The 15,018-nt window shown below is 39.9% G+C and overlaps 1 long non-coding RNA gene across 2 annotated transcripts in view; it reads right to left on the reverse strand.

Moving 5' to 3' along the window:
- Window positions 1-15,018, reverse strand: part of LOC105070495 (uncharacterized) — a 180,782-nt gene that overhangs the window by 42,648 nt on the left and 123,116 nt on the right. The gene's annotated exons all lie outside the window — the stretch shown is intronic.

Below are 15,018 nucleotides of genomic sequence, written 5' to 3' on the forward strand. Positions count from 1 at the left end.
CTTTTGTATATAACATTTCTGCATATTTTACTCTGATGAAACCAGATATATGTGTATATATAAATACCTATTCCAACCGACTTGAAAAATTTGAATATATGAAGCACAGATTTTTTCACTCCAAGTTTCATCTAGAAATTCTTACCAGTCCTTTAAAGTACATAGTCAGATACTAAAAATAAAACCAAATGGAATTTTTTTGTACAGCTGACACAGCTCTACTGACTAGGTATGAAGATGACCTGCAGGTTCATGGGATTATTGGCCACACCCAGTTGCCGGGATGGTACCTTGAGGTGGGCTTTGGCAATTCAGCCATTCAGAGGTTTCAAAGTTTCTGAAGTCAAGTAATAGTTTTTGCCCAAATACTGAGACCAAAGACACTCTTCAGTGTATTTACCTACCAGTCTTCTTCACTTCCTCTTTTCCTTCCTTTCTTCTTCCTCTTTATCTGCTTCTTCTTCTTTGTTATTATTCTTACTTCTTTTTTCTTTTCCTAACTTCTTTGTCTTCCTTCTTCCCCTTCCTTCTTTCTTTCCCCTTTTCTTTCAGAAGAAATGACTGGAAGCAGGTGTATTCACTTTGAAGGACTCTTGGATCTTCTGGGATGGTGTCCCAGATGCTAACTCCAAACAGTCTTCCAAGAAGTGAGCACGTTCTGCTAGACACAACCATGCTAGAGTCCATCATGAAAATTCTCAGTTAGAAATGGTCCCTGTCTGTAGTCAGGTACAGTCTGGTATGTAACAGAAAACTGAAAAAGGGAAAATCTAACTTTGCTTTAAGCAAGCAAAAACACCTTTTATGGAGATCCAGCCTCTGTGCTCTCAGTTGCCCAAGATTTTCAGAAATTTCTAGCATCTGCTATAATTTGAGTTTAATTAAAGTATTAAAGCTTAATTAATCCTCAGAATAATCCTTTGACTTGAGTCTTATCACCAGGGCTTCTCAGAAGTCGAGAAGCTTAAGATTTTTTTTTCCTATCAGAACATTTTTTAAAATAAAAAAAAGTCCAAAAAATTATAATTTGTTTAAAAAGTTTATATAGGTAAACTAAAACTTTCAAACAAAAGAATATGATGCAATATTACATATAAGCTCGCTGTACCCTAAGATACAGCTGCAAGTTCAGTGTTTTAAGATAGATAACTTCTTTCAGGTCTATCACTGTGAATCTCATTTGGAGACAACATCAAAATATAAATGTGAGGCCCTTTATGAAGATGAGTCCTGGGCCAAGGGGTCTCCCTGATGGCCCTTTTGATCAAGGCATTAGAAGTCAGTGGTCCTCAGCAGGATTCAATGCAATGCCCCCTTGTAATAGTAAGTATTTTGTAACACTCTATTTACAGAACTGAAGTGAAATTTACATATAGCCTACCTACGCACATAAAAATATACATCTTAATTAGTGTAGCCCCAATTGTCCTATACAATAGGACCTCTCAGGTCTCTCACCTACAAATACATATCCAGTGGGTTTCAAAAGTTGTTTGAAATACTGGACAAATCATTGTGCAGGATTGTACAGGGTCTCTCATGTCTCGTACTCTCCAATCATGCAACAACAATAACACCAAAAAAACTGCCCCTGCAAATTCCAAAAATGTTCTAAGGGGAGCAAAGTCACCCCTAATAAGAATCATTATATAATGCTTGAAAAATATGAGTCTCAGAGATTATAATCCAAGATTACACACTCTTCCAGAAAGGGCACAGTTCAAACGCAAGGCCACATCTCATGATGTGTAATGCAGTACATTTTTTCAGAATGCCACAACTCCCTCCTAATTTGGAATGGATTTTCAAGGTGACATTTGACCTTTCTGTGTCTGTCCAAGGTCTGCTGATCTTTAGAGACACAGAAATCATGCAGCACATAGTTCCTTTCATACAAATATACAAATCATAGTCCAGCTTACTGACACTGATAAATGATACTAGTTCCATGTAACCAGCCCTTTGTGTCGACATCCAAAAGTGATGGGAATGGATGAGAGGCTCTTAATTCCTTTATTTGAATCATTTACTATAACAATTTTCTAGGTTTATGCATACCACTGCCTATTTGATATCTTTTCTTTCATGTAGATAGGCATCTCAAACATAAAACTACTAAATTTCACATTTCATTTTCCCTGCCACCTGTTGGTGTCGCGATATCATGTACACATACACACCGTATGTGGAGAGAGCTGATGGCTACTCTAAAGCTTTATTAAGTTACATAGTCTTATATAGCAAAGAAGAATGATAAGGGAAATGGTTAACAGGCAGCGTCTGGCTCAAGGTCAGAAGATTCTTTATGTTTTGGTAAATCACGTTCATGTTGGCACCAGCGAGCCTTACAGCTTATCAGGGCGGAACGTATGAGAAACAGCTGCTTAACAATATTCTTCTTGGACTCAGGTGGCTGTGCCTGTCTTTGGTTGCCCCCCTCTGGGGATCTTACCCGTCCTTGGCTAACCAGCCTTCTCACCTCTGAGTCTGCAGCTTTTTATAACTTGTTTACCATTCCAGCCCGAGGTTCATTCCTTTGTTCCCACAGTCGGGGGGGTGGGGGGGCTACACCGCCAACACACACATGTGTGCCCCAAACTTGTTCCTTCCTCAGCCTTACTCATCATGGTAATAAGACATCTAAATATCTAGTTTCTCAAGCTAAAAACCCAGGTATGATCCTTGATTCCTTTCTTTGCCTCATATACAAGTTTACTAGGGCTGCCATCACAAAATGCCTCAGACTGAATGGCTTAAACAACAGAAATGTATTTTCTCCCAGTTCTGGAGGCTGGAAGTCTAGAATCAAGGTGTCAGCAGGGCTGGTTTCTCCTTGGCTTGTGGATGGCCGTCTTCTCCTCCCTGTGTCTTCACATGGTCTTCCCCTTCGTGTGCCTGTATCCAAATTTCCTATCCTTATAGAGACACCAGCCATACTGGATTAGGCCCACCCCAAAACCTCATTTTAACTTACCTATCTCTTTAAGGACCTATCTCTGAATACAGTCACATTCTGAGGTACTGGGAGGAGGGGAGCTTAGAACTTCAACATAGGAATTTGAAGGGGGAAACAATTTAGCTCATAACACCTCACTACCTTCCCACGTACAGCATCAACAAATGTTTTCACTTCCCGCCACCTCACAGCCTCTGCCGTGGTCCAAGCTACCATTACCTCTGACCCATTACTCTAAGAGCCTCTTAAGTAGTCCTTTGCTTCTAGTCTTACATCCTAACATTCCATCTTTTATGCAGCAGCAAAAGTGATCTTTCTCAAACACCAATAGGATCGTGTTACCCCCAAGATTAAATCCGTATGATGGTGAGTCATTGCAACTAGAATGAAATACGAAGTCCCATCATGACCTACAAGATCCTGCTCTACCTTCAACCCCATTTTATACATTTCTCCTCCCTTTCTATACTCCCATGGGGCTGGCTTTCTTTCAGCCTAAACTCATTCCCAACTCAAAACATTTTTGCTCTCCCTCTGCTTGAAATGCTTTATCTCCAGATCTCTGCATACTGGCATTTTCTTACATTCAGATCTCAACTGACATAGTACAATCTCAGAAAGAAACACCTTCCCTGGCCACCCAACTTACATCAGCATAACCCTCTTTCAGACCATCCTATTTTATTTCCTTCTTAGCACTTTTTCTTTCTGAAATCATCTTATTCATTTTTTCACTTGTTTCTTATCTATCTTCCCATTTCTTACCCCCAACTACAATATGAACTTAGATCTTTCCTGTTTTATTATCTACTACTGTATCCTCAGTTCCTTCAGTGTGTCTGATACATAGTGGACACTCAATAAATATTTATTAAATTAATAAATAAATTTCCATGTGTATTTACTATATAAAAACATACATTTTAATATACATTCTTAATATATACTCATTTAAATAAAATTCTTTAATATGTTCCTTTTAAAGTCATCTTTATTCCATAAAATAAATAATATTGTTATTACCCTCAAATTGTGATATATTCATTACATAAAATGATACGTCCATTGGCACTTCGGTAATGCAATGTAAATTTACTTTTACAGGTCCTAAGTATTATAGTTGTCTTTTATCAAGATGACTAGTATCAAAATTACCCTATCATAACAAATCATATCAATATTTAATATTAAACCAATTAATATTAAATCAATAAATAGTATGTGTTTTTGAGCAATTCTTTCTCATATCCAATCTACTGTCCTTGAAAAAAGGTTAAAATAGGCCAAGAGATAGATCAGGTTAGGTCAAATTTGTACTCTGTATTTGATACATTCACATTTATAGAAGCAATTGGTTATACTTGAAGCACAAAGGAATCAGATTCTTGAAAACAAACCAAGATATTATTTATTTTGAAGCTGACCATTTTGAGGTTAATAGTCAACTAACAGAAAGAAACCCAGTTATTAATTTATGAGGCTAATCAACTTGCTACCTAAAGTCCAGAGGTACATGGTTGCCTTTGTTCATTATTACCATCATCTCTACCCAGATAGCATTGCCTTGAATTTTTAGGACATCACCCTATTCTCCAAGCGCTTTCATATTTACTTTATCAACCTCTTTTCATGAACAGCATGTAAGTTTATCAGCACATTCTCTATGCCCATATTGCAGATGAGGAAATAAAAACACAAAAAAGCAGTGGTAGAGCCAGGGATCTTCCAATTCCCTGGCAGGGTGCAGGTTAATTCTACGACAAATCATAGGAGGAAAGTACCTACCAGCTAGAAACCCAGTTCTATGTTGACTGTTTCCCTGGGTTAAGATAACACTATTTAACAAAGGAAGTTCTGACTCCCTTTCTAATCTTGAGATGGCACCTACAGTCCTCAAACTTTTTCTTATAGACTTTTGTCACAACTCCTTTTCATAGATTCAGTGACAGACTTAGCTATGGAGGAAGCACTGGAAATAAACAGCTTACTAAGTTGGAAACATAAGTTGGTCAGAATAATTGCCCATTTCTTCTTGCCAAAAGGATTAAGTTGTAATACTATACCCCACATAGAAATGTATAGCCTCCTGCTTGTTGTGTAATGGTGTATCTGACAAATAGAGATTTCAACTCTTTGTTGAGTCCATGGCACAGATATGTAGAAAGTCCAAGGCATTCCCTGACACTGGGAAAAACTATGGAGGCAATAAAGTTTGCTTTGAAGTTACCAGCTTTCCTTTTCTTTTTGTATTCCTTGAAATATTTGCCATGTCACCCAAATACCCACTGCTTTCATATTTCTTCTGCTTTCACAATAATCTCAATAAAGAATCTATAATTCACTGTCATCAAGGATTACTAGAAACAGCTGAAAATGTCACCTCTCCTGAAGTGTACATTTCAACATCTCATTTAGATGATTGATACTCTAATTCTTGATGTATGGGATAAACTGGGAGTTCAAGATTTGCAGATACTAACTAATATATATAAAATATATATATGGAGATTCCTTAAAAAACTAAAAATAGACTTAACCATTTGATGCAGCAATCCCACTCCTGGGCATATATCCAGAGGAAACTCTAATTTGAAAAGGTACATGCACCCCAATGTTCATAGAAGCACTATTACAATAGCCAAGACATGGAAACAACCTAAATGTTCATCAACAGATGAATGGATAAAGATGTGGTACATACATACAATGGAATACTACTCAGCCATAAAAAGGAATAAAATAATGTCATTTGCAGCAACATGGATGGACTTAGAGATTATCAGACTAAGTAAAGTCCGACAGAAAAAGACAAATATCATGTGATATCACTTATACATGGAATCTAAAAAAAAGGCACAAACTTAATTACAAAACAGAAAGAGACTCATAGACATAGAAGACAAACTTACAGTTACCAAAGGGGAAAGGGTGGGGGAAGGAGAAATTAGGAGTTTGGTATTAATACATATGCACTACTATCTGTAAAGTAGATAAACAACAAGAACCTACTGTATAGCACAGGGAACTACATTCAAAATCTTGTAATAACCTATAATGAAACGAATATGGGAAAGAATACATATGTGGGTATAACTGAATCACTAAGCTGTACGCCAGAAACTAACCCAACACTTTAAATCAATGAACTTCAATAGAAGGAAATACAGTAACTTGGTTTCCTCTTGGTGTCACTTATACTTTGCCCTGCACTAGAGTTATGCCTGTACTTGTCTCAGCCTCTCCCTTCTCTGTGGTCCTCCTCCTCCATACACAGACACAGACATGTTAGAAGATCAGTGAATGCTGGAACAGTAACTCATTTCTGTCCACATCCCTGTGATTTCTCAATAACCAGCTGTATTGATTCACTGCTGAATCCCTAGTATCTACAGCTGGAGCTGGCACATAGCAGGTATACATATTTTAACGAATGATTAAGCAAGTTAGTGAATGAATTTAACTGAATTGAATATCAGTCTAGGAAAATCAGGCTTAGCTATCACTAGGGGGGTTTAATATGGGAATGCCTTGGTTAAACAGTACGTTATTTGAGGAAATAAAAGAAAACGTCTTTGTGGAGTCACTGATCTAATTTCAAACTCAGGCAGCTTCTCAGCATCTAATTCACTGCATTCCCCTACTTCTCCCCTTGACCATGTAAGGAGGAGGACATATGCCAAAATCTCACAGATTTAAATAGATCCAAAATCTGAAGCCAGTTTCACAGAACACAACAAATACAGAGAATGTGTTTTGCAACCAGCATGAAAAACAAACCAAATAAAAAAATTTAAAAGTATCTGGCTCCGACTTGCCTGAAAAGATAAACATAGAGTATTATATTCAAAGAAAAGGAAGAATGGCTCGAAGCATTCCTGTGGAAAGAGATGAAGTCTGTTCCAAATTCCATGATACCAAAGAGTACTTCTGGCAGGTGAATTTAATCACTGTTCTGCGTTACTAACAAGAAAACACTTAGAAGGGGGTCATCAAGTTAAATCAATATTTTCTTATAGAGCTCCTACTGAATACCTGACTCTCTACTGGGTGTTGAGGAAAATAAAATTTAAAATACACATGATGGTCTGCTACAGGAAGTATAAAATCTGTCTAACAGAGATAAGAATTAGCACTCATGAGACCATCAGCACACAACCCCTGGAAGGCTACAGCGTGAGGGAGTGTGGGACATAGTATTTGATCTACGGGAACTCAGCAGCAAAGTGCACAGGTGTGAGGAAGCCTTGAGGAGAGTGAAGTTTGCTCAGGGTCTCAAAGCATGCATAGCACCTGTATGAACCAAAGGGAAGTGAGAGAGGTCTCCTCCCCACCCCCAGAGGCCTGTCCCAGGAGGGAGCACAATCATAGGCAGAGAGATGAGGAGTGTGGTGTGTGATGGGCATTAAGGGGGCCAGACATCCTTGCAGACAAAACAGTGGGATTGGTAAAGCAAGGCAGAGCGTGAGTGCCAGTGGGGAGTGACCATCAGCCCCTAAGAAGGGGCATGGCATAATGGGTAGTTTAGGCAGATTAATTTCCCAAAGCCATTTGAGATCTCAGCTTCAGAAGAATGGCCCCTGAGAAAGAGAAAAAGAAACAAACTTACTGTTTTCCTCCACGTGGCCTAGGGCCTCTTCTTGGCTGAACTGAAGGGTCACTACAAAGCAGTGTGCCCTAATATCTTGTTAGTGAAGGAGACTTCCAGGAAAAGAGAACCCTAAATCTTCTTCCCTGTCTCCCTCCTATCTCTGGGGTAAGACTGCACAGCTAGGCACTCATCCAAGCAAGGGGGTAAGTGAGTATCTCTGTCATGGGATGAATCCCAGGGGTCTAGAATCACAGTAAAGCAAAGCCTCTGACTACAGTGGTGGGTCCCCCATGACTCCCTTAGGTTCAACAAAATATAATAATGAGAATGACAAGATTTAAAGCGATCTGGGAAGTCTCCCCAAACTCTCACATGTTCTGCAGTGCTCAGCTTGTCTCTCAAGCACCAGTGCTTCTCACATTTTACTACAAGGTTCACAGTAAGTTCTATCATTACCCTCACCCCACCAAAAAAAAAAAAAAAAAAAAAAAAAAATTTCTAGTCTGCTGCCCAGGGAAGCCAGATAACAGGCAGTCTATTCAAACCACTTCTGCTCTATTTGGCATTCAAACTACAAACCACCTATGGAATTTGAAAAACAGTGAATTGCAGTCTATAGATGTTTAAAACTAATTCTTACCTATGTAGATGTTTCAGCTTATACTCCAGAGGCCCCCAAACAATGGTGGCCTCTCCCCAGTAGTTTGCTTGACCCAGAAGAATGGACCCAATTCCGGCAGACAGTTCTTCAGCAGCCATTCCTCACACTGGGGTCCCCTCGTGCCTCTAGGCAGCCCTACTGGACAAGGCCTAATATGACCACATGCTAGCTCATCTTGGGTGGCTTACATCTGGCCCACAGGAAACCCGTGCACACACTTTGTCTCAACAAACTCTGGGAGTGCTGGCCAAACCCAACACAGAAGCACATGTTCCTCGCAGCTAACCGGTCTGAATCTCATCCTCTGGATTTCGCAGGTGGGAGGCAGGTGCACAAAGTTCCCTCCATCCTCCAGCCTCTCTCCAGGTGGTTGGATTGAGCCCCTTCTCCTGTGCTTATGGCAAGAAGCAGGTCTTCTGAGCCCATCTCTTTGATGGGAGGGGGACACAGCACACCAACAGCTATTTCCAAAGAGAGCTACTTCAAGACTCTCAAGCTCTGCTTTCTTAACGCTCCTATACTTCCAGGTGCATCAGCTGGAAACTTCCAATTTAGCAAGTGGCTCTCAGCGGCCAAATTAAATCAACTTTCAGACAACTTTCAGTGGCCCATAGGTTAAGGAAGATCTTCTCAAGTAGTTTAAATGTATCTGTATTGTCTTTGGCTTATATTTTCCATCTTTGAAAAGGCTTACTTGGATTTAGTCAGTAAATTAAGAAATTCACAGATGGTCAGAAGGACATTAGTAATTATCTAGTTCAGCTTGCTCATTTTACAGAGGAGAAATCTGAGGTCTTGCAACAATTACCACAAAATGTACAAAGAGATAAGTTACTGTGTATTTACTGTAGTGCTATTAGAGAGGACTATAAACATGCTTAGGTGTCCTGGGAATGCGGGACTGGCTTCCATTTCATACCACATAACCCACTGTGCAGGCACTGCCTAGTGACACTTGGCACACTGACCTTCCCCCTGTGGGCTCCCTCCTGCATCATATGGACTGGAAGGCTAAAAACTACATTTCTAAGACTTCCTTGCAGTTAGGGCTTGGATACAATTTAGGTTTTCCCATTGAGATAGACATCTGGGGTCGGAAGGAAAGGGAAGAGGAGGCTAAATCTCTGTGCCCGTGTTGATCAGCAAACGTGTTCCAACAGATCTGTTTACATCAGCCAAATTCCATACCTCAACCTTTGGAGGCATCTGTGGTGGCAGCAGAAGTTTCCTGCCTTTGGGTGGTTTCTCTAGTGGTGTGACCTTACACGCCCTGTGGCAGCCCCTTGGTTTCTGCTCCTCTGGCCCTTCTGTCAATTGCAAGCACCTAATTCCTTGTGCTGTATCCGTCTCTTTGTGAGATAGAATGGTTTCTGCTTCCAGGACTAAATCATGAGCGGTATGCATATAAGCCATAAACATAAAATCTTAAAGACAGAAGGACCTTCTTTGAGGCATCGAGTCTATAATCACTCAGCAAGTCCCAAAACATCTACTTCCTAAGTATCTCTCATGCCCAGTCTCTATTCTCCTCTCCCCGCGACACTGCTCTTATTTAGGACCTCCACATCTCTGCCTAGACAATTGAAATAACCTCCTGGGTTTTGGTACACTTGACTGTAGTCACTGTCCTCTCTAGTTCCCATGTGAACCTGATCTTTCCTGATCTTGTCACTTCCTTGTTCAAAATTCTTGAAAGGATCACCATAACCTAGAGGATGGTATCCAAACCCTTGAGTGTGGCTCTTCGATATCTGTCATAACCTGGGCCCTGCACGTTTAGTTCTTCTGCTATTTCCATCACCTCATGGCTCAGCAGCACAATTAACTGTAGCTCACTCTATCATGTTCTCTTAATTTTCTATGCATTTGCACATATTTTTCTTTCTGGCTGTTGTGTGTTCCTTGCCTATCATCTACCTAACAAGCATCTATTCTTCATTCAAGACTTGAGTCTCTTCTCACTTCCTCTTGAAGCCCCTCTTATTCTTCTCCCAGCTGGACCTAAATCTTCCTGCCTGAGTGCTGGCATTACACTGAAATCACATCTATACTGTGACGTTGGCCATCTCTCCATTAGACCGTATGTTTCTAGATGGAAACACTGTGTCTTCTCATTTTGAACCTCCCAAAAGACTACTATGATGCATGGTAGACACTCAGGGAAGTGGAAGAAATGGAATGAGGGAAGAAGAGGAAGAAGAAAGTGTATAGAAGCAGGAAGGGTGGGTATAGAAGTGAGAGGGAGTCAGAAACAAGATTCAGTGACTTCCCAATTCTGTCCTCTGGGTTCATGAGTTCTACAAACTCACCATCTCCAAGAGTTAGCTCACCTCCTCAAATTAGGCCCTCCTAAATTTCCAGAAAATTGAGCTCTTTTTTTTTTTTCACTGTTGACACAACAAAACCTTTCATTATATTCCAGGTGCATAGTCTTTGTTTATATATTCTATACCTCTAAAGCAAAAAAGAAATGAAAGCAACATTGTTCCTCTAATCTCCCAGGGGTTTCACTTTACAGCTTTGGTGACTATATTATCAGTTATCATTTTATTTTTTGGAACCAGGACAAGAGACCTCATTCTTGCTCTTACCCTATTCCTTTCTTTCTCTGCTCCCCACTACCCCTCCCCTGTTCCCCTATCCCTACCAAACTCAGTCCTTCTCTTCCAGGTTTTACCAGGACTCTACATCATAAAAAATACAAAGAAAAAGGAATTCTTACTTTAAGAAAAATAACTCCTCCCCCTTTTCCTAATTTTGACATCAAAAGACACTGTTAAAAGCCATTCTATTCTACTCCTGGAGAACTACAGGTTCTCTGAGGAGAGAAGGTGGTTGAGTAAGAGTAACAGCCAATCATTCAGAGTGAGTAGGGGTGACCTGGCACAGTGGGTTTCATGTAAAAGCCTGAGTTCTAGTTCTGACTCCTTTCCTTGTTTTCTCTGAGATCCTGAAGAAGTAATTTCCAATCTTCTTGAAGTGACAATTGCTTCATTTGCAATTGAGAGCATTGGATTGATGATTTCCAAGGTCCTTCCTGCTCTAGGGTTCACTGACTCTGCTGTTTTTGGTGTCAGAAGATCTTACTGCAGTAAAAGTAGTAAAAATAATGAACATCAACTCTTAATGTGCATCTGTGTCTTCTTGTGTTAAGGTGAGGATCCCGACGTTTAAACCTCAGCTGATTATTTCTACTGAACAATTTCAGGCATTCAGGGACACTCCTCTGAAGAAGTCTGTCCAGATCCTCCTACGGGCGACCATGGTGAAGAGAGTGGCCATCATTGGAGCTGGCGTCAGTGGCTTGGCCTCCATACGTTGTTGTCTGGAAGAGGGGCTGGAGCCCACCTGCTTTGAAAGGAGCAATGATGTTGGAGGACTGTGGCAATTCTCGGTGAGTAGGATAATAGAAGGTTGATGGATTACTCTGAAAATCAATTGTGATCTGTTCTAAATCAGACTCGGGAGGTAGGTCACAAATGGTCCAGATCTAGAAAGTAAAATGTAATCTCTCCCATCCCAATGAAGTCCAGTCACTCACAACTACTTCACACGAGCAAGGTTTACCCTGAAAAGGACTCCTCCAGCTCTTTAAACACAAATCGCTAGACTGTAAAAAGTGCTAATGTGGGTAATTAGCAAAAAGAATTTATACACACACACACACACATATATATATGTATATATATACCACTGCCTCCCACATAACTTGAAGATTCTATCCCAATTGCTCTTAAATCTTAAGAACATGGGGAGGGGGTTAAAAAAAATAAATAACAGAAAAACCTAGGCTGGAGTCAGAGGTCCTGAGTTCCAGTCTCAACTCTGTTTTTATAGGCAGATAGATTTTGTCACTTTTTTCTTTCCAGACTTCAAATGCTCATTAGTCAAATACAGAGGTTGGAAATTATATTATCTCCAATCTGCCTCTCAATTCCAAAAGGGTGACTTTATAATTAACTCACGTCCACTGGAAAGACATTATAGGTTATTATAAGTTATTATAAATAGTGACGGTGTGTGCTGTGTGTATGCTTATTAAACACTATCAGCTCCAAATCCAGAGAGAAAAAGAATTATCTCTGCCATTCAGACTGATTGCTAGAGGAATAATATAATCAGGAAATATTCATTATGAATATAATTCTTAAATTTTAAAAGCCAGGTTTGGGAAAATGTCAAGCTTTTCTGTCATGAACTTCCCAAACATTATGATTGGATGTAAATGATACTTATTTGGCTTGAAGACATTATATCCACATCATTCACCTTGTAACCATATTCTGTCCTGCTCTCAGTTATTGCTCAACCCATAACATGTTCCTCCAACCAAGTATATCAGTGCTAACTTAGAACACAAGCATATTCATTTTAAGAGCTTTTGTAAAAATAAAAGGGAGGGGCTCCTATAACTCTGAAATTATTACATGAGAAGAAGATCATTAATTTTTATTTTCCATTAGGAAGTAATCAAACTTTTTTTTTTTAAAGAATTCAGTTTTTTTAGTTTACATTTGCTCGGGGGATATGACTAGCTTAGTCTCAATCATGAAGTGGTTGTTTACTATCTTATTAGCAACAACCAAATGCTACTTGAACACCTCTTTTGGCAGAATTTTGTGCTAGGTCCTCATATGACAAATATGAGCCATAATCGCTCGACGTAAGTGGTTTCCACTGCACTTGGTATAGCAAGCCTTATATGGTATAGGTCAACAGTCCTTTGCTAGAAAATGGGAAAGAAACTCATTTAATAGCAAAACCTGTCCTGAAGTCATATGGTCAGAAAACATGATTGAATTGACATGAGGCTATTCATAGTCTTTATTTGGGCCACTCTGTGTTTTGCTGCAAAAATTTCATTGCGTTTGATTATAGGGTGCTGCCCTAGATCTCACCAGGAGTTTTATGGAGGAAAAATCCAAAAATCTACAAATTTCAAAATAGGTCTAGCCCTGAGAGTTTATATGAGAGATTATAAAATTACATGACAACAAGAAGGCCCTTGGTCACTGTCAATTTAATAAACAAATGCCTTGAAATTTACGTGAAGCTGGACCACTAAAATATTAGCAGGTCAAGGAAATCTTCCTACAGGGATGGCACTTAGCTGAGATTTGAAAATGTTCTCAGACAAGAAAAGTAGAGAACCCCACTGTGTGACACAACTCCAGAGAGTGGCATTCCCAGTCAGTGCGCCAGCACCAGGTGGGAAAGGTTTTTAGGTAGGGGTGACCAGCAACCCATGAAAGGCACAGAGAAGGTAATAAACATGGCATGTCCAGGGATATGTACATTAATGAACCAGATCAGAGAATTTATTTAAGGAAGTATTGGATGACAGAGTAGTAAGATGCAAAGTCAAACTCTGGGTTATCCACAAGAGGGGCCATCTTGTTTCCATAAAGACGTTGTGTGTAAGCAGAATTATACTCAAAGGTCCTGTGGGGATTTAAACACATACAAATATGCTAAACTTTAGTCCCCTCCACATCCCATCCCTTCCTTCTTTTCTAAGAGAAGTTGCTTGGTACAATGTATGACCAGAGAGGGATTTTTGAAAAATGTATTACGTAAGCTTTCACCTTGCAAATCCTGTTAGGTAGAAGGCATGCTGGAAGAGAGAAACCTGATAATTCTGAACTTTCCACTGTGTGCTTTTCTTGCAAAATGAAAACCAAATGGGTTTAAATACCAGCCAGGTGAATGTGAGCATGTCTTAAGTTTCATATACTTCAATATGGGGCCTCATGACCTCAAAAATTTTACTGCTGCTATAATAAGAGGTTGTTCAACAAGCCACATACAATAGGTCAGTTATCATTTTGATTGCAAGGGGGAAAATAATCAAACCAGAACTATCTAAACTTTGGTTTCACTCATTCATTCATTTATTCATTCAACAAATACATCTTTGAGTTCACTGCATATAGGGTACCACGTTAGGCATAGCTGCAGATGAGAGGTAGAGCAGGCAGCCAGTATTCTAAAAGCAGAGAGAATTCAAGTATTAGAATAATCATACTACAAGTGAATAGGATAGACTGTAATTAGGCAGTAAAGACAATTAGAGCTTGGTGGAGGTAGAGATGACTTCCAATTGGTGAGAGGGAAGACAGGGAAAGGCACGAGAAAGGAGACAACTTTTGAGCTGGACCCTGAGGGTATATCTAGACAAGCAAAAATGGGACTGATAAGCAAGATGGCATATGAAAGAAGATCAAGGCAGACTGCTAAAATGCACTTGCAACAGTCTTGAATTAGCTTCCAACCTTGCCCTCAAGCTGCTTATGTTCTAGTGGGGTGGATGAGAGATGGACACAGAACCCGAGACGCTGACAATGTGCCCCATAGCTTCTTGGGTATCTGCGTCTAGGACAAGCTCCCTTAGCCAGAGGCAGAGTCTGAACTTAATTTCCTCTTTCCTGGCTCAAACCACCTCACATATTGAAATAATGAAAATGTGAGCTCTCTGGAGTAATTGTCTGTTGCTCTATAATACTCCTGCTTTCCTTTATTTGGAGAATAGTACTTTAGGGAAAATTCCAAGGAGCTGTATGGCACATTCTCTTCTCTCCTCATGTTGTGATTGGCTGGAGTCCAAGGGTGAAAAAGCAGGGATTCATTAATAATGGAAATAATGTGAGGTCTTATCACCTCTGTTCCCAGAGCAGAATCTTACTTTTTTTTTTCTTTTTTGTAAGACCCCAGCCCACAGCTCAGCCCTCCCTTCAATGGGCAGCTAAGAAACTTCCTTCCCTCTCTCCTTCTCACAGCCGTCAACAAAAGTTACCAGCTATGGGTGAACAGAAC

This window comes from Camelus bactrianus, chromosome 21, assembly GCF_048773025.1.
Source record: "Camelus bactrianus isolate YW-2024 breed Bactrian camel chromosome 21, ASM4877302v1, whole genome shotgun sequence".
Classification (NCBI taxonomy): Eukaryota; Metazoa; Chordata; class Mammalia; order Artiodactyla; family Camelidae; genus Camelus; species Camelus bactrianus.